The sequence below is a fragment of the Mesoplodon densirostris genome, chromosome 14, assembly GCF_025265405.1.
Source record: "Mesoplodon densirostris isolate mMesDen1 chromosome 14, mMesDen1 primary haplotype, whole genome shotgun sequence".
Classification (NCBI taxonomy): domain Eukaryota; kingdom Metazoa; phylum Chordata; class Mammalia; order Artiodactyla; family Ziphiidae; genus Mesoplodon; species Mesoplodon densirostris.
This window is the reverse complement of record NC_082674.1, coordinates 1150964-1172613: the sequence shown is the minus strand read 5'-3', so window position 1 is coordinate 1172613 and position 21650 is coordinate 1150964.

Here is a 21650-nt window from a genome sequence, read left to right as displayed (position 1 = left end):
TCCCCAGGACTGGGCTCCTTATTCCAGAACCAGCTGTGCAGACTCCTCCCAAACCTGCCCCTCCTCCTTCCCACCTGTGAAAATGGAAATTACAAATCTAAAAGCATTTTGATTCCACCTGATAAAAGTGAAAAGAACCTATAGGTCACAATGGAATTTGATAAAGCATAGGAAGGAAATAATTTTAATGCACAAAGCACTTAGAATTTCAAAGATCTGGGCTGGTTCCCACCTACATCAGGAAGAGAACGTACAAGGCACATCACTCTTAGATGCAGCCAAGGTTTTGTATCTTGTCCTGACAAGAAAGCTTTTCAATTTTACTTCCACTCTTTCTTAGCTACCAGCTTTTCCCTCTTCATTCTATTAAGTAATCTGCTACTTAATGTAACATACCATGTTATATATGCTCATATCAAATTAATAGTTAAACTACATTATCCAATTTAAAAATTAATTTTTAAATGTGATTAAATCTTATCTAAGTATTGCACTTCCCATTTATATCATTAGTTACATTTTCCTATTTCATTTTGGTAGTTAGAACAAATCTATTTTATATACAGAGAAAGAGTATGTGAATGATCATGTCATCATTCATCTTTTATTATCTTTTGTTATTAGCAATTTCAGATTTCGATTTTAATTTCTTAAATCTTAGAGAAATACAATGGTTTTAGGTGAATATTATTCCAGAATCATAAATGTCAATTTAGAATGTTTGACCTTATTAACTATATTAACATCAAAATATAAAATACATACATTTTACTTATATTGTATCTTAAAGTTAAAATTAAAACATTTTGTAAGCTCAAATTAATTTTTTACATCTCTCTGGATGTTAAATGGACCAATTTATTTTTTAAATGCCACTGATTTCAATCACAAGAAAATTTTGCTGTAAATCCTGGTTCCCACTGTATTTCAAATCCTAAACACCAACTCAGATAACTGGCTTTAGAGTTTTCCTCTAAAGCGATTACAGGAAATTCACAAAGCTTCAGTCAGCCCAGCTTCACTAAAATGTCACTTCTTTGCAGAATTTAAAAATATGCGGGTTTCCCTGGTGGCGCAGTGGTTGGGAGTCCTCCTGCCAATGCAGGGGACATGGGTTCGTGCCCCAGTCCGGGAGGATCCTGCATGCCATGGAACGGCTGGGCCCGTGAGCCATGGCCACTGGGTCTGCGCATCTGGAGCCTGTACTCCACAGTGGGAGAGGCCACAATGGTGAGAGGCCCACGGTACCACACACACAAAAAAAAAGCCACATTTTACATCCAAATCTTGCATTATGTATTCACCAGTTATCACTGCAATGAGATGGAGAGTAAAAGTTAAACAACAAAAATACTTTATTTACAAATAGATATTTAGTATATAATAATAAGGAAACTGTCCAAAAAGTTCCATTCCAAATTTATTAAACTGATCTTATCATTTTAAACTGAAATTTGAAAATGTTTGTTTGAACTTGAATTTTTCAATACGCTGAAACAAAAATGCTTAGAAATACAGTTCTGAGGGAAAAGGAAAAATATTTAAAAACTTTCGTCTTCAAGAATTAATTGAGGAGAGTGCCAGAATAGCAACTAACTGTTGAACAATCATCAACAAGAAGACAATGGAACTCACCAAAAAAGATACCCCACATCCAAGGACAAAGGAGAAGCCACAATGAGATGGTAGGGGGGGGCGCAATCACGATAAAATCAAGTCCCATGACCCCTAGGTAGGTGACTCACAAACAGAAGAACACTTATACAACACAGGTCCACCCACTGGAGTGAAGGTTCTGAGCCCCACGTCAGGCTTCCCAACCTGGGGGTCTGGCAACAGGAGGAGGAATTCCTGGAGAATCAGACTTTAAAGGCTAGTGGGATTTGACTGCAGGACTTCGACAGGACTTGGGGAAACAGAGACTCCACTTTTGGAGGACACACACAAAGTAGTGTGCACATCAGGACCCAGGGGAAGGAGCAGTGACCCACAGGAGACTGAACCAGACCCATCTACTAGTGCTGGAGGATCTCCTGCAGAGGTGGGGGGTGGCTATGGCTCACCGTGAGGACAAGGACGCTGGCAGCAGAAGTTCTGGGAAGTACTCCTTGGTGTGAGCCCTCCCAGAGTCCGCAATTAGCCCCACCGAAGAGCCGCGTAGGCTCCAATGCTGGGTTGCCTCAGGCCAAACAACCAACAGGAAGGAAACCCAGCCCCACCCATCAGCAGACAAGTGGATTAAAGTTTTACTGATCTCTGCCTGCCAGAGCAACACCCAGCTCTACCCTCCACCAGTCCCCCCCATCAGGAAGCTTGCACAAGCCTCTTAGATAGCCTCATCCACCAGAGGGCAGACAGCAGAAGCAAGAACTACAATCCTGCACCCTGTGGAACAAAAACCACATTCACAGAAAGATAGACAAGATGAAAAGGCAGAGAGCTATGTACCAGATGAAGGAACAAGATAAAACCCCAGAAAACAACTAAATGAAGTGGAGATAGGAAACCTTCCAGAAAAAGAATTCAGAATAATGATAGTGAAGATGATCCAGGACCTCGGAAAAAGTATGGAGGCAAACATGGAGAAGATACAAGAAATGTTTAACAAAGACCTAGAAGAATTAAAGAAGAAACACCTAGAAGAATTAAAGAACAAACAGAGATGAACAATACAATAACTGAAATGAAAAATACACTAGAAGGAATCAATAGCAGAATAACTGAGGGAGAAGAACGGATAAGTGACCTGGAAGACAGAATGGTGGAATTCACTGCAGTGGAACAGAATAAAGGAAAGAGAAAGAAAAGAAATGAAGACAGCCTAAGAGACCTCTGGGACAACATTAAATGCAACAACATTCGCATTATAGGGGTCCCAGAAGGAGAAGAGAGAGAGAAAGGACCCAAGAAAATATTTGAAGAGATTATAGTCAAAAATTTCCCTAACATGGGAAAGGCAATAGCCACACAAGTCCAGGAAGTGCAGAGAGTCCCAGGCAGGATAAACCCAAGGAGAAACACACCAAGACACATAATAATCAAACTGAAAAAAATTAAAGACAAAAATTATTAAAAGCAACAAGGAAAAAATGACAAATAACATACAAGGGAACTCCCATAACGTTAACAGCTGATTTCTCAGCAGAAACTCTACAAACCAGAAGGAGTGGGATGATATATTTAAAGTGATGAAGGGGAAGAACTTGTAACTAAGATTACTCTACCCAGCAAGGATCTCATTCAGATTTGATGGAGAAATCAAAAGCTTTACAGACAAGCAAAAGCTAAGAGAATTCAGCACCACCAAACCAGCTCTATAACAAATGCTAAAGGAACTTTTCTGGATAGGAAACACAAGAGAAGAAAAGAACCTACAAAAACAAACCCAAAATAATTAAGAAAATGGTAATAGGAACAAACATATTGAAAACTACCTTAAATGTGATGGATTAAATGCTCCAACCAAAAGACACAGTCTCACTAAATGGATACAAAAACAAAACCCATGTATATGCTGTCTACAAGAGACCCACTTCAGACCTAGGGACACATACAGACTGAAAGTGAGGGGATGGAAAAAGATATTCCATGAAAATAGAAATCAAAAGAAAGCAGGAGTAGCAATACTCATATCGGATAAAATAGACTTTTTTAAAATAAATAATGTTACAAGAGACAAAGAAGGACACTACATAATGATCAAGGGATCAATCCAAGAAGAGGATATAACAATAATAAATATATATGCACGCAACATAGGAGCACCTCAATACATAAGGTAAATGCTAACAGCTATAAAAGAGGAAATTGACAGCAACACAATAATAGTAGGGGACTTTAACACCTCAGTTACACCAATGGACAGATCATCCAACCAGAAAATTAATAAGGAAACACAAGCTTTAAATGACACAATATACCAGATATATTTAATTGATATTTATAGGACATTTCATCTGAAAGGAGCAGATTACACTTTCTTCTCAAGTGCACATGGAACATTCTCCAGGATAGATCATATCTTGGGTCACAAATCTAGCCTTGGTAAATTTAAGAAAACTGAAATCATATCAAGTGTCTTTTCCAAACACAGCACTATGAGATTAGAAATCAATTACAGGGAAAAAAACATAAAAAACACAAACACATGGAGGCTAAACAATACATTAATAAATAACCAAGAGATCACTGAAGAAATCAAAGAGGAAATCAAACAATACCTAGAGACAAATGACAACAAAAACATGATGATCCAAAACCTATGGGATGCAACAAAAGCAGTTCTAAGAGGGAAGTTTATAGCAATACAATCCTACCTCAAGAAACAAGAAAAATCTCAAATAAACAATCTAACCTTACACCTAAAGGAACTAGAGAAAGAAGAACAAACAAAACCCAAAGTTAGTAGAAGAAAAGAAAACATAAAGATCAGAGCAGAAATAAATGAAATGGAAACAAAGAAAACAAGAGCAAATATCAGTGAAACTAAAAGCTGGTTCTTTGACAAGATAAATAAAATTGATAAACCTTTAGCCAGACTCACCAAGAAAAAGACGGAGAGGATTCAAATCAATAGAATTAGAAATGAAAAAGGAGAAGTTACAACAGACACTGCAGAAACACAAAGGGTCATAAGAGACTACTACAAGCAACTCTATGCCAGTAAAATGGACAACCTGGAAGAAATGGACAAATTCTTAGAAAGGTGTAACTTTCCAAGACTGAACCAGGAAGAAATAGAAAATATGAACAGACCAATCACAAGTAATGAAATTGAAACTGTGATTAAAAACAAAAGTCCAGGAACAGATGTCTTCACAGGTGAATTCTATCAAACATTTAGAGAACAGCTAACACCCATCCTTCTCAAACTCTTCCAAAAAATAGCAGAGGAAGGAACACTCCCAAACTCATTCTATGAGACCACCATCACTCTGATACCAAAACCAGACAGAGATACTACAAAAAAAAGAAAATTACAGACCAATATCACTGATGAATATAGATGCAGAAATCCTCAACAAAATACTAGCAAACAGAATCCAACAACACATTAAAAGGATCATACACCATGATCAAGTGGGATTTATCCCAGGGATGCAAGGATTCTTCAGTATAGGCATATCATTCAGTGTGATAAACCATATTAACAAATTGAAGAATAAAAACCATATGATCATCTTAGTAGACGCAGAAAAACTTTTGGCAGAATTCAAAACCCATTTATGATAAAAAAAAAACCCTCCAGAAAGTGGGCATAGAGGGAACCTACCTCATCATAATAAAGGCCATACATGACAAACCCACAGCAAACATCATTCTCAATGGTGAAAAACTGAAAGCATTTCCTCTAAGATCAGGAACAAGACAAGGATGTCCACTCTTGCCACTCCTATGCAACACAGTTTTGGAAGAAACTATGTAAATAGTGCTGTCATGTAGTGCTTCTTCTTTGGAAGAAGAAAAAGAAATAAAAGGAATACAAACTGGAAGAGAAGAAGTAAAACTCACTGTTTGCAGATGACCTGATACTGTACATAGAGAATCCTAAAGATGACACCAGAAAACTACTAGAACTAATCAATCAATTTGGTAAAGTTGCAGGATACAAAATTAATGCACAGAAATCTCTTGCATTCCTATGCAGTAACAATGAAAGATCAGAAAGAGAAATTAAGGAAATGATCCCATTCACCATTGCAACAAAAAGAATAAAATACCTAAGAATAAACCTACTTAAGGAGATAAAAGACCTCTACTCAGAAAACTTTAAGACACTGATGAAAGAAATCAAGGATAACACAAACAGATGGAGAGATATACCATGTTCTTGGATTGGAAGAATCAATATTGTGAAAATGACTATACTACCCAAAGCAATCTACAGATTCAATGCAATCCCTATCAAATTACCAATGGCATTTTTTACAGAACTAGAACAAAAAACCTTAAAATTTCTATGGAGACACAAAAGACCCCGGATAGCCAAAGCAATCTTGAGGGACAAAAAAAGCAGCTGGAGGAATCCGACTCCCTGACTTCAGACTATACTACAAAGCTACAGTAATCAACACAGTATGGTACTGGCACAAAAAAGAAATATAGATCAGTGGAGCAGGATAGAATGCCCAGAGATAAACCCACACACCTATGGTCAACTAATCTATGACAAAGGAGGCAAGGATATACAATGGAGAAAAGACAGTCTCTTCAATAAGTGGTGCTGGAAAAACTTGACAGCTACATGTAAAAGAATGAAATTAGAACACTCCCTAGCACCATACACAAAAATAAACTGAAAATGGATTAAAGACCTAAAAGTAAGACTGGACACTATAAAACTCTTAGAGGAAAACATAGGAAGAACACTCTCTGACATAAATCACAGCAAGATCTTTTTTGACCCACCTCCTAGAGAAATGAAATAGAAACAAAAATAAACAAATGGGACGTAATGAAACTTAAAAGCTTTTGCACAGCAAAGGAAACTATAAACAAGATGAAAAGACAACCCTCAGAACGGGAGAAAATATTTGCAAATGAATCAATGGACAAAGGATTAATCTCTAAAATATATAAACAGCTCATGCAGCTCAATATTAAAAAAAACAAACAACCCAATCAAAAAATGGGCAGAAGACCTAAATAGACATCTCTCCAAAGAAGACATACAGATGGCCAAGAGGCACATGAACAGATGCTCAACATCATTAATTATTAGAGAAATGCAAATCAAAACTACAATGAGGTATCATCTCACACTGTTCAGAATGACCATCATCAAAACATCTACAAACAGTAAATGCTGGAGAGGGTGTGGAGAAAAGGGAACCCTCTTTCAGTGTTGGTGGGAATGTAAATTGATACAGCCACTATGGAGAACAGTATGGAGGTTCCTTAAAAAACTAAAAATAGAATTACCATATGACACAGCAATCCCACTACTGGGCATATACCCAGAGAAAACCATAATTCAAAAAGACACATGCACTCCAATGTTCATTGAAGCACTATTTATAATAGCCAGGTCATGGAAGCAACCTAAGTGTCCATCGACAGACAAATGGATAAAGAAGATGTGGTACATATACGCAATGGAATATTACTCAGCCATAAAAAGAAACGAAATTGAGTTATTTGTACAGATGTGGATGGACCCAGAGAATGTCATACTGAGTGAAGTAAGTCAGAAAGAGAAAAACAAATATCGTATATTAACGCATATTTGTGGAATCTAGAAACATGGTACAGATGAACCGGTTTGCAAGGCAGAAATAGAGACACAAATGTAGAGAACAAACATACGAACACCAAGGGGGGAAAGCGGGGCAGGGTGGTGGTGGTCAGATGAACTGGGAGTTTGGGACTGACTTATATACACTAATATGTATAAAATAGATAACTAATAAGGGCAAAGGATTTTTCCAAATGTGCTATAACACACACACACACACACACACACACACATGCACGCACACACTGGCTCCTGTTTGTAATCAATTATATCCCACCTGGATCTTTTGTTATTAACTCCCCCCAAAAAAAGAATTAATTGATAGTCATTATTCTAGAGATATGAGTATCCTCCCTATTTTTCTCCCGACCTACGGGTGAGTCACAGAGAAGTTGGTACCTGCGCACCGTCGCACAGAGTCCCCTGAGAGCATCCAGGCCCCAGACTCTGGGGTCACAGAGCCAGGGTACAACCGGGCAGCTGATGGTCCAGAGCAGCTCCCAAGACGCCAAGCTGAGCACTTATGATTAACACACACGGTATTCTCTGAAGGTCGTGTCTCTCTCCCTCACGACAGCCATAAACGTCCGCGATCATGTTTTCCGTGTGCCACTCTTTTCCTGTGCACACAGCCACAGTCGTACCCCCAGCAACAAGCAGCAGTCACCACTCGGGGCAGGGAGGAAGCACCTGTCGCCCACCACTCGTGGCCCCCCGCCCCGCCCCAAAGCCTGCACTTCCAGAATCTACCTCCTCTAGTGGTCATGGGGGGGGCGGGGAGCTGGGGGGTGCTCGCCGGCACGCACCTGTGTCTGGACCCCTCTGCCCTGCTTTGTCCTCTCAGCTCCCAACACAGCTCCTAGCAGGTGCTCAGACTTTGCTCTGTTAATGATGTGCACGCATAAACAGTGTGCACGCAGGTGCAGGTGTGTACACATCTGTAACCACACAGCACTTTTTTTCCAAATGACATTTAATTTTACCTTCATAAAGTCCTGACCCCTTCAGGAAAGGCCTCAAGGCTGTGAAAAAGGCCAGCCTGGCGCCACTTCTCCTGGCTGCCCTCCCCGGCAGGAAGGCAGGGAAACCTCTGGCATTTCTAAGGCCACAAATGCAGAAGCTGCTCTCTGTCTACCGTGTCACACAAGCCATGACAGCCTGGATCTGTCACCAATGACAGGACCAGCACTGCCTGTGCCGAGGCCACACACCTTCCCCAAAGCACTCCTGCCGCCTCATGGGGTCCGAACGTCCCCAGGTTTACAGATGAGGAGCGATTTCATACTCCTCAGCACATAACAAAAGCTTAAGATAATTATAATGTGAAGAGTCAACGAATGGAGCCATTTGGTAAAGTGTAGTTATCTGAAGAGAAGTCATTAAGGATAATGTTCAACAGGACAGAGACGAGACGAGGATACGGTGCATTTTACCAGGAACAGTCGTGCTGATTTGTACAACTGACATCAAAACGCAGCTATTATAAAAATATAAAGGCACAATTTTATTCAAACCCGAAATAGCTAATCAGGGCTTCCCTGATGGCACGGAGGTTAAGAATCCACCTGCCAACGCAGTGGACTCGGGTTCGAGCCCTGGTCCGGGAGGATCCCACATGCCGCAGAGCAACTAAGCCCGTGCGCCACAACTACTGAGCGTGTGCTCTAGTGCCCGTGAGCCAGAACTACTGAGCCCCCGTGCCACAAGTACTGAAGCCCGCACGCCTAGAGCCTGTGCTCTGCAACAAGAGAAGCCGCTGCAATGAGAAGCCCGCGGACCGCAACAAAGAGCAGCCCCCGTTCGCCGCAACTAGAGAAAGCCCGCGCACAGCAACAAAGACCCATCGCAGCCAAAAATAAATAAATAAATAAATAAATTTACAAAATAGCTAATCATAAATATAAATTCTCAGTACAAGAGCCAGAAACAGAAAGTTCTCCCTCTTACAGCATGACATACCATTAATTCAGATAAATACTTATGATTCAACAGTGAGTATCAGCTGTTACATACCAGGCATGTCATTTATTTACGCAGTCTTGCGTCTCTTTCTAAAAGAAAGGGGAACTTCCCTCCTCACTCACAAGCAGCCTCACTGGCAAAGCTGCAATCATGCCCTTTCCAAAGGCAATCGTTGACTTAGGCTGGTCCATATTTACACCTGAGGGTGGGATGAGGCCCAAAAAACATACGGGCACCAGATACCCAGACAAAGGTGGGTTCTGGAAGCAGGAGAGAAGGGGCGCGACTGTGACTGGGAATAAGCAGGGCTGATGGAGGCTGGGACAGAGGCCAGGGAAGGGGTCAATGTCCAGGGAGAGACGAGAGCATGAGCAAATGCCCTGAGGCGGCCTCAAGGACACGAGCACATCAGACAAAGACCTGAGCTGGGTGGGTGGTGCTGCCGTTGTCTGACACATAAACACAGAGAGAGAACGGGTTCGGGATTAAGATTAGGCAGAGGATCTTGGAAGTGTTAACTGAACAGCCAAGCAGGGCTCACCGAGGCACCGTGTTGGGCATCAGTGGGTTAACCAGAGGCGGGTGAGGCCGCCTGGAAACATAAAGTGAGAAAAGAACCTACAGCAGAAGGTCTGTACCCCCCACTCTGAAAGGCAGAGCAGAGAACTAGGTCCCCAAAGAGCCGGAGACGGAAGGAGGAAAAGCAGAGGGTCGGGGAGGGAGGTGTGCCAGGTGAGCCGTCAGCAGCTCAAACCACTTAGAGGTGAAGCCAGAAGGGGGCAGCAGGTCTCGGGCCTGGGGACACGGCGGCCTGAGTGTCGCAGGGACAGAGGTGAAGATGGTCAGCTGGGGGCAGGGACCACGAAGGGACAGCTCCAGGGGCAACACGCTCGGAGGGAAAGAGTCAGGGAGGTGGGTCCAGCTCCCCTTACACCTCTTGGATTCTGACTTAGCAAGGGAAGCTGCTCTCCCTTTAAAGACTCGATGGCCACCGCACTTAGTTTCTGAAAGTTGTGTCATGCAAAATGTGTGCGAACATTGTCAAATGCGACATTTATTGTCAATAGAAAGTGTTGTAATTCCTGATAGGAATAACTGGCAGTTATGTCACACATTATAAATACAGATTATTCTCCTAAGCACTAGCTCAATGAACAAAAATGTCCTAATGTAGAATCTGGGTGCATTCATGTGGTTATATTCTTACTGATATTAATTCATAAAATAGACAATAAAATATACACCTGCTGAGAGCATTCACAGTCATTCTAGAAATGGAATTGGATTCTTACAGTGATTTGTCATTCAAACTACTTCGATTAAAATATAAATAATTACAGTTACTTCTCTTTTAGTCAACGCTTAAATGCAATTACCACTCACTGCAAAGGGGAGGGGAGTCAGCCTTCAACTAAAATCAGCACGAGAAATAAAGCAGTATGAATGCTAATAACACCATGAGATTTACAACACCGAACCTTACTGTTTATATGATCGTATTTATAATAGTACAATTCAGCGCCATAATACAATGATATTCATCCAAATTTCAAATGAATTTTGGTGCCTATCAAAACTAGAATTGATGTCAAATGTCAACCGTTTAGAGTCAGATTTATTCACTCAGAATAATAAGTGTGACTGTAAATAACCTGCAGACAGTGCTGAGTGCAAAGTGCAGAGACACAGCCGCTCTGGAAACTCTCACAGGAGAAGCAGGTCATTGCCGGTGCCAGGGCTCCACGGCAGGTCAGCTCGGTGCCCACACGTAACTGGCCTTTTCTAACTGTTTCCAACAGGGCCTGCTGAGCTGTCCGCTAAGCAAGCTAAGAGACACATTCACTTTTTAAAAGTCCTACTTCTTTGCTTAATTAAAACATAGCTAGTTAACAATATTTATGGATGTAACAAAATTTATGGATTTCTACAGCCTCCGTAGAAAACAGAAACTGTCTCACCAATAATTTTAATTGAGAAATCACAACAGCATAATATTCGCCACACTTTTTTAACAGCCTTGAAGATGAAACGCAAGAGAGGAAGGAGGTGAGGGCTGCGGGGAGGCCCAGAGGGTGGGCGTCCAGGGCGCAGAGCCTCTGCTGCTCAGCACAGAATGAGTGGGGACCTCAGTGGCCTGGGGGAAACTGACATCCAGTGTTCGCTGAAAACAAGCCCAAAGCTCTCCAAAGGTACCATCTGAATGACAACATGCAGTAACCAGCTGATACTAAGGAAAAGCACACGCCAGTCGAAACACAAATACTTTTTTCCACAAAATTCGCATGCACTTTTCCCCCCAAAAGCATTTCTTTAACCTGCCTTGGTAAATTGCAAAAATACAGGTAGATTCTAATTAGCGAGTTTCTGAGGATGTCGGAATCAGGTCTGAAGTGACTCAGAACCCAGACCACAGGTTCTTCGGGTGAGGGGGAGGCAGGGGACACACGGTTCCCCGTCCCCGTCCCGCCTGGAGCGGCCACCCATCACCCGTGTCCACGTGCCTCAGAACGACTGTCTGCTCGGAGAAGGACACAGCACAGGGGCCAGGGGTACAGAGACAGACCTCACGTGCCTGACGCCACCTGCTTCCTGTGGTGGCAGGCGAGCTGCTCTAGTAATTCTGCCGCTGGGGTACCCGTTTGACCGAGAGGGAACCCGGCTGTAAACTCACTGACACGAGCTCCCCTCCCGCCACCCAATGATAAAGCAGCTCAACGTCTCCGTCTGCCACTCACTCCCTTGATGGAACTCACATCAGTGCTGCCCTCTTGTCACCCTTCTTAAGTGTGTCTCCTGGGACATCTAGGGACATGGAACTAAATTAAACTTGGATCTTGGAAACCAATCCAAGATAGGAAACCTATCTCCTGGTAAAATCAGGTAATTCCCCACCTTAAAATATGTGAATCTTGCTTATGACATCATAGAGACCATCAGAAATTCTACACTTGAAATCAAAGATGAGTCAGCAAGGATGAGAAACATGTGACAAAAGCATAGAACAAACGGATACCCTTCCCCAGAGGTTACCTGTTTTCTTTAGCTCCCGCGATAACTCACATCTCTAACTAGATGACGAAGTGGTGACATTACTTAGATGTACACTTTAAATGACCTGACATGCTCTCACCTTCGAGTCACCAAGCTCACCATGAGAACTCACATATGACTGGCTCTCCCAGGCTTACAGCCCCTGGACTGAAGCAATGATGTTAATTAAAAACAGAAACTTGCGTTCAGCACAAACCAACAGCAGTGGTTGAACAGGAAAGCAGGACACCTTTACACACTGCACTGGCAGCTCTCCACCCAGGGGTTTAACCACAGGGACACAGGAGACTCAGGGACACAGGTATATGAACTGGCTTAACTTAGGGAATACAAGTAACAGGGAACGGCTACCTAAAACGAAAGGGAAAAAGAAGTTCCAGTCCTGAGCAAGAGACATTCAAATGTGGCCAAGTTCTCATGATTCAAACCAGCAGTCATAAAGAACATGTTGTTTTTCTGACTTCAAAATAAAATGTTTACAACTAGAAATATAATGGGTTTGAAGCGACTTTGTTGTATGTCATCATTTTTCTAATTAGAAGCACTAAGTTCTCCTTCTTAACGGAAATGATTAAATAACTATGTAAACTCAATGATGTTATGGATAGTTACTGATAAGAAAAGCATCAAGTGTGCATGGTTGTCTAGGTTCCAAGGATTCATGTGAAAAATGTATGGCCATCAGAGGTCCACAGTGCAAAGACGTTTAGGGCCATTTTCCAGCCAAGGTTCCAGCCATGATTGTGAGCTATGAACGTTCCTGTTTTAAAAGACACATGTGTAGACAGAACAGTTAACAGACCTGTTATAAATGAGCAAGAATCTGAGCCCTTCTGTAGGCTGGAGCACGCGGCATCTGAGCACACCTGATTACTTAGGACACCGGAGGGAGCATTCCTGCTACTACGGGATCCATGTTACTATTCCAACACTTGTCCTTTGGTGCTGACAGAACTTCCTGGCTGGAACACAATCACGGCTGGAACCTTGGCTGGAAAATGGTCCTAAACGTCTTTGCACTGTGGACCTCTGATGGCCACACATTTTTCACTTGAATCCTTGGAACCTAGACAACCATGCACATTTGCTGCTTTTCTTATCAGTAACTATCCATAACATCATTGAGTTTACATAGTTATTTAATCATTTCCGTTAAGAAGGAGAACTTAGTGCTTCTAATTAGAAAAATGATGACACACAAGAAAGTCGTTTCAAACCCAGTATGAGGCACATAGGATGCATCTTATAATCAAGGTTCTTATTACAAGTAAGCACTAATTACAGCCTCAGCAAATGGGGTATGGAGCCCCTTTCTGAGCCCCCAATTTAGTGTCTTAATGTAGTCAACATTTAGCACCTTGGACAGTACTTATTTGAGTACCTGCACTTGACATATTTTTTAAAAACTTAAGTTATTGCCAATAACTCGTCCACTGGGTCAGTTATGCAGTATGATCAATCCACTTGGTTCTTCCTCTATAATTACAGTGGTTATAAACAGGACGGCTGCAAGAACACCTCAAGCAGATGGGCAGCTCCTAACCAGCGAGAGCATGGCTGCAAGACTCCAGGCAGTGACAGAACTCCCAGCCTCTCTTTCTTAAGCAGTTTACTTCCGATTACCCCAAGCACATCTTCCCGGTTTAATTTCCACCTGCAGTAGCTGGAAAACTACTCTGTGACAAAGTACTTTACACAATCAGCACGGAACTTTACATGAAATGTAATTGCAAGATTTTGTAGAAACACCCCAAAATTGTATAACTTGATGGAAGAAGCAACTGTCTCTACATAAGCTTTTTTTTTTTTTTTTTTTTTTAAGAAAGTCATACAGTCATTAGTACTACTGCCCTGGTTTAGAAGCATCCTGACACACAGAATTTATAAAAGCCTTCAACCATAGTCTCCGAAACATTTCTCAGTTATCCTGAAAAGGATTGCTAGACACACGCCGGTTTTTATTGTCGCTCCCGGGCTTAGGGAGTCTGTGAGGACAAACCCGAAGGGAGGCGGTTACAGCCGGATTAGTCAATCAGTCGGGGAGCCTCGGCTGCGGTTCCTAAACTGTTTCCAGAACACTCGGTTATGCTGCGGGTGGCGACGCGAAGGCTTCCAAGAACTTTTCGTTTTTGACTGAGCCACATTTCTGTTTTTCCCCAACAGTTAAGTTATTTAAAAGTAAGAGGGTGGAGGGGAGTCGTCTGGGGCAGGGATAAGAAGCGATGTCACACAGACACGAACGCACGAATCGGTATCACGAAGTGGGCGTCCAGAGCTGAGCTGTCCCCTAAGTAGCGGGGCGCTTGGCCGGGGGGGACCCCAGCACCGGGCAGAGGCCCCCCAAGACGGAGCTGAGCTCAGGAGGACGCCCGCCGCGGCCCCCGAGGCCAGGAGCCGCTCGCAGGGAGACAGGAGGGGCGAACCCCGAACGCCCAACCCTGGAGAACCTGGTTCCCACGGACCACGGAGCCGCTGCACCTTCACGACAGGGAAAGGCAGACCCTATAAGTTTCCGTCTGGGATGCTGGATCGGGAGGATGGAGGGTCAGGGGGTCTGCGCCCGCCCGCACGAGCCGCACCGGGAGATGGGGATGGGGACGCAAGAGGGAAGGGGGCGCCGGGTGAGGAGGGGGCGCGGAGGAGAGACAGGGGCGCTGAGAAGGGGAGGGCCTGGAGGGAGAATGGGGTGCAGAGGAGAAGGGGGCGCGCGCAGAAAAGACGGCCGGGAGGGCCGGCACTCACCCTCGCGGGCACTAGCAGGCGGCCGGGGCGCCCGCGGGGGGCAGCCGGGGAGAAGGGTCCCTCGGCGCTCATCGTCGCCCACTCGGCGGGACCCAGCGCTCCGGGCCGCGCGAGCTCAGCGCCGAGTCCCCGCGCGAGCCTCCTAGGGCCCCGCGGGCGCCACGTCCGCGCCCCTCTGCGCTCCGGCGCCGCTCGGGCTCGGTTCGGGCTCCGCGGGCAGCGGCGAGAGGAGCCGAGCGCCGCCCACCGCCCTTGAGCGCCGCTCACCGCCCTGAGCACCGCCCACCGCCCTGAGCGCCGCCCACCGCCCTGAGCACCGCCACCGCCCGTGACCACCGCCCACCGCCCTGATCGCCGCCCACGCGACCCGCTGGGAGAGGAGGGGAGCGCGGCTGCCGAGGGGCGGGGACGCGTCCGGGGCTGCGGCGCTCCGGGGGAGAGCGGGAGAGGTGACAGCCTCTGGTTGCTGCCGCTCCCCCGGGCCGGGGTCGAGCTCTCCTCCCGCTCGGCGGCTCCTCCCCACCCCTGCTCCCCGGTGGATCTGACCTGGGGCGTCCCCCCGTCCGCAGTCGGGTGCCTCCGGGCCTTCCCCGCCCTCGGATGGGCTCAGGGCAGCTGCCGCCGGGTCCCTGGGGACCCCTCCGCCGGGGTCTCCCCGTCACGTGGAGCTGGTGCTGGACCCTGGGGACTGTCCAGAAAAGGAAAGGACGCCTCTTGCGCCCGCGCGCCCCACCCGCGCCCGGGCCGGCGGCTCGGCGGCGCCCGTGTCCTCCCTGCGGACCCGGGGACGCCCTGGGGCGCGGGGCTGGGCGCACCTCCCGGCAGTGGGGCAGCAGCCGGTCGGCGATTCCCTTGTTCTCTCAGGACAGTATCGGGCTGCGTAGACTCAAGTCATCCTCGTTCAAGCGTAAACGAAAGTTTGGCATAAATCTCAGGAAAACACACACACACACACACACACACACACACACACCCAAGCTACCAACGTTTACAAAGGGCGTGGGTTTTCCTCCCTTTCCAAGTCCCGCGTCTCCCCATAAATCTCAGGAAAACACACACACACACTCACACACACACACACACACACACACACACACACACCCAAGCTACCAACGTTTACAAAGGGCGTGGGTTTTCCTCCCTTTCCAAGTCCCGCGTCTCCCGGTCCCGCAAACTCTCAGGGGCGCAGACGCGCGCGGCCTTTCATCTGCGGAAGCCCGTTCGCTGTCCTTCTGAGGCGGGAAAGCGCGAAAGCCGAGGTGGCGGGACCGGCGCGACCCGTCTCTGCGAATGGAACGCCTGACGCATGGCGGACAAGTGGCGGTGCAACAGACACGAGAGCCGCTGCTCTTTCTGACGGCAACCTGGTTTTTTCGAGCTTTATCGGGAAATAATGGATGGATAACAGTGTGTAAATTTAAGGTGTACAAAGTGTTGACTTGATACACTTACACCGCCGTGTGATTACCACCCTCTGTTAGCTGACCTTCACCAGGTCACATAATTACCATTTCTTTTCAGAAGTGGGAATATTCATAGCAACTTTCACGTGTATAATACAGTCTTGACAACTATAATCACTATGCCGTACATTAGACCCCTGGAATGTATTCATCTTATAACTGAACAGCTTGTACCCTCTGATCAACATCTTTGCAGCCCCCAACTCCCCAGCCCCTGGTACCCACCCATCTACTCTGTTTCTCTGCGTTGGGCTTTTTTAGATTCCATATTTAAGTGAGATCATACAGCATGTGTCTTCCTCTGACTTAACGGAATGCCCTCAAAGTCCATCCATGTGGTTGCAAAATGGCAAGATTTCCTCTTTCTGGCTGAATAATATTCATTATATGTACATATAATATACATACATATACACATAGGCACATATATATCACATATATACATATATATCTGATATATATCACAGTACCTATACATACACACAGGTACACACACCCCACATCTTCTTTATCCATTCATGCTTTGCTGGATACTTGGGTTGTTTCCATGTCCTGGCTATTGTGAATAATGTTGCAGTAAACATGGGAGTTCATATATCTTTTCAATATCCTGTTTTCCTTTGGTTATACGCCCAGAAGTGGGACTACTGGGTATAATAATAATTTTATTTATTTTTCGAGGTACTTCCATACTGCTTTCTCCATCTTCCTATGATCAGAAAACTAGTGTGTTTTGGGGTTTGTTTTTTTTTTAACTGAGGGTTTTTAAAATTTTATTTTATTTATTTATCTTTGGCTGCGTCAGGTCTTCGTTGCTGTGTGCGGGCTTTCTCTATCTGCGGTGAGCAGGGCTACTCTTCATTGTGGTGTGCGGGCTTCTCATTATGGCAGCCTCTCTTGTTGTGGAGCATGGGTTCTAGGTGTGTGGGCTTCAGTAGTTGCAGGACCTGGGCTCAGTAGTTGTGTCTCGTGGGCTCTAGAGCGCAGGATCAGTAGTTGTGGCGCACCGGCTTAGTTGCTCTGTGGCATGTGGGATCTTCCCGGACCAGGGCTCGAACCCGTGTCCCCTGCATTGGCAGGTGGATTCTTAACCACTGTGCCACCAGGGAATCTCCTTGTGTGTGTGTTTTAAAACCATATTTGCTACAAAAGAAGTGTGTTTGCATACGCCATAATTTCCCCATGGTGTCTAAACTAGAAATTCACTAAAGAGTAAAAAAACTATTTAAGAAAAAAAAAAATCACATGATCATTACCATATTTCTATTTTTAAACCTGATATTAATATGAATTACAACTAAAACTCACAAGAACTACATTGTAGTGCAGGTATCACTTTTTTCCCAGTCTTCAGATAATAAATTTTACTGCTAAATTAATATTGTTTTGGAAATTTGTTAATATTTGTGTGCTAAGGAGTTGAAGTGAGTACTATTTTTGAGACGTTTTTGGAAAAAATGGCATTTCACATTAAAAAGGATGGTGTGATATAATCGACACTAATATGCTACTCAAAGAACAGGAAGGGAAGGAGGGAGGGAGGGAGGAAGGGAGGAGAAGAAGGAGAAAGGGGAGAAAGATTCCACAGCAGTGGAGGGGGATTCCTGTAGGAAGCCTCTCCCAGGGGAGCCATGGCTGTTGGGGGCCCTTGAGAATCGGCAGATCCTCGGAGGACTCGGAAACTGACCAGGGCAGGCACCAGGGTCCTGGGTCCTGTGCAAGTGCAGGATAACGCAAGGGCTTTTAAGTCATGGTCCAAGAGTGGGTTTTAGGCAGGTGATCAGTGAATGCCTCTAACTGTATGTAAATATTTATATCTTTTACCGCTTTTAATAGTCAATATTTTTTTCAATCATTCACACATTCAACAACAACTGATTGCTGACCGATGTCTAGATGCCTTAGTAAATATTGGGGATGTGATGAACGTAAGACCACCAGGTCCTCACGGAGCTCAGAGTCTAGTGGGTCACGGACATAAAATTACTGCCTCCCTTATTTGATGGATTACAGACATTTTATTACCCATGTAATAAAAATGTCCTTCCCAAATCAGGTTCTTAGCATACGTGTTAAATATCTTTGAGAATGAATGAGTGAACTCAAAACTGATTATGTCACTGTATCCTTACCTGAGTAAGAATATTTGGAGAAGATATTAAATAGATCCAGTAGGCATTGTAATATTCAAATATGTACCTGCATTTTTAGAATGGTCTCCAAATAGAAATAAACCATGAATACATTTAGTTTTGACTCATAACCAAGTCCCAAATCTTATTTTCAGAGTTATATAAGTGTACAGAGGCTCGGAGGAGAGAATTCGTTTCTGAACACTAAGATACTTCGATTCTCATAGGCTTAAGAAAAATGAATAAAAATTTGAGCAACATGATACGATTCTCCTCAACTTTTGCTGTGACAAAAACAATTATGAGGCTAATTTCTCATTTAACCTTTCTTTTTCTTAATAAGTACATTAGAAATGTACAAAGTGTATGAATTTTGAAAAGTTTGAATTTCTGATTTATTTACTTTTTCTTGCAGAAAATTGCTTGCAATCTACAGATTTTTTAATAAGAAAGTGCTTTAGTAAAACACCAACCTACAACCAAGAATATGGGATTCTTTTGTTTCATAATTTAATAAGATAATCATTAATTTACCTCCTTCCTTATTTATTCAAAAATATGCACTGGACTTGTGTTATGTATCAGGCTTGTGCTACACGGGACAAACACGATGGTAACACAGACCACATGCTCTGGTCCACTGTGCAGAATACAACACAGGAAGCGTAAGCAGAAGCAGCGGGAGCCAAGGGGGTTGGCATTAGCTGGCAAGTGAGTGCGGGATGCCGAGATTCTGTCCAGTCTCCTCAGTCTCCCCTCCCTCAACGCCATGGTCCTCACCACCCACATCTGCCCTACCAGCCCCAGGAACCAACCACCTGCAGTCCCACTGTCAGTACCCCTACCCCCAGCTCATTTCCTCTGCATGTCCCCTGTGTCTCACTCTACACTTACAGCCAAATAATCTGCTGGCAGCCACTGACCCCTCCCTCAAAAATGACTTCAATTTCTTCCTTATTCATTTAAATTATAAAATCCACCACTGTCATCTTACAAGCATTACATTACATCTTACAAGCATTACGTTACATCTTACAAGCATTACGTTACATCTTACAAGCATTACGTTACATCTTACAAGCATTACGTTACATCTTACAAGCATTACATTACATCTTACAAGCATTACGTTACATCTTACAAGCATTACGTTACATCTTACAAGCATTACAAGTCTCTTACAAGCATTACAAGTCTCTTACAAGCATTCCTAACTTCCCCCAGTTTTTCTCGCTGTCATACTTGTCTCGTGAAACCACAAACCTGGTTAAGCCCAACTATCCACCTGTCCCTTACCTTTCCCCAAACACCTGAACCCCGTGAGGGAAAACCACAGAGCCCTGCCGACTGGTCTGTTTCCATCCAGGACCACATCTCAAGCAGGCGCCCAGTCACTCCTGTGGTTCAGCCACCTCTCCCGGTGGGTTTGACTTCCAGGCTCTAAAACAACTTCCCTCCTCCCTTCCTCCCATATTCTCTCTCTCTCTCTCTCTCTCTCTCTCTCTCTCTCTCTCTCTCTCTCTCCCCCTTTCCCTCCACCTCCATTCACTCTGCTGCAGATATTCTCTCTAATTCAAAGAGAAACTAGAAACAGTTAGATAGGAGCTACCTCATGTGTCTCCCACCTTCTGTTCCCTCCACAAACACTTTCTGCTACCCTTCTCAGGGGACATGCCCTGCCTTATGGAAGATAGTCCACCCCGCCCCAATTGCTAAAGAACCTGTCACTTTTGCCTTTTCCTGCAGTATCCCTTCCTCCCCCCATACCCGCTCCCTCATCCTCCGGAGGAATTGTCCATTTTCAGCTCCCTCCCAAACCAGATTCTCAAAGAGCTTTAACTCCCCACCTCAGGCTCTCCTCCATCCTCTCCAGCTGGCTTTATCCACCTGCCACCAGGAGTCAGCCTCCTTCAGGGCTCCAGTGACAGCCCCCCCTCCACCCAGACATTGAGGTCAGCACAACAGGGTCCTGCACGGATCTGATCAAACTTGAGTGAATATCAACCTGAATAATCAATTAATGAAAAAGGACGAAGTCTTTGTAGTTACTTGAAGGCCCAGGTACAATTTGATCCTCAGAAAATGAAAACCAGAGTTCTTTTTCCTGGAAATTTTAAGAAAGGGGCCAACAGTCAGGATTAACCTGGACAAAGGGAAACACACACTTTCAGTTCCATTGCTCCTAAGCCAGGTCAGTGGTGTTTTCCTGCTCCTCTTTAGAGAAGAAGGTCTGGTCTCTGGGTCTTCAGAAGGCACAGTGGCAGAAGAGGTAGCGTCCATATCTGCTCACAGGACAGCTCTGTGGGCAGCCGTGCACTTACCCAGTCATTCCAATAACTTTCAGTGCTGATATCGTAGTCCCAATCTGAGGAAAAAAAACCAGGGCTTGAGAGGTTGATATGTAAGCTTTTGACTCAGCAATACCACATCTAAGAATTTATCATAGTACATGATAAAAATAATTGTGCACACACACACATGTAGATACAGGACTGCTCATTACAGCCTTACTAAAACAAAAATATCAGAACACCATTTTTATACATAAAAAGGGATTCATTAAATAAAATGTCATCTGTACACATATTTTATGAAGCTGTTACCAAGAATGAGGTATATTTACATTTATGTCTAGTAGACAAAGTCTACAATATGTTAAGAGAAAACAGTTATAAAATGTACATATTGAATAATACACTTTATGAAAAAACGTAGTACCATTTATGTAATAGAGAACTTATATAAGTGAGCTGTGCTCTGGGGCAGGCTCAGGAGAACCCCAAGTCCTCCAGGTGTGGAGAGGCGTGTTGGCAGCCTGGCCGCAGTCAGGGTACCAGCGCCTGAGAAGGTGGTGTGTGTATGCGCGTTTGCATCTGTACTTGCATAGACGAGAGGATGGTGGCTGCCTTGGAAATATATGTGATTATGAAGAATACTTTTATTTCATTCTTCATAAAATTTGTAGTTTTCACTTTTCAAAGAGAAAAGCTAGTACCTGTATATCAATACAGTTCTATATGCTATCAGTACCATATAGCTTTATATGTAGTATACATATGGTAAATA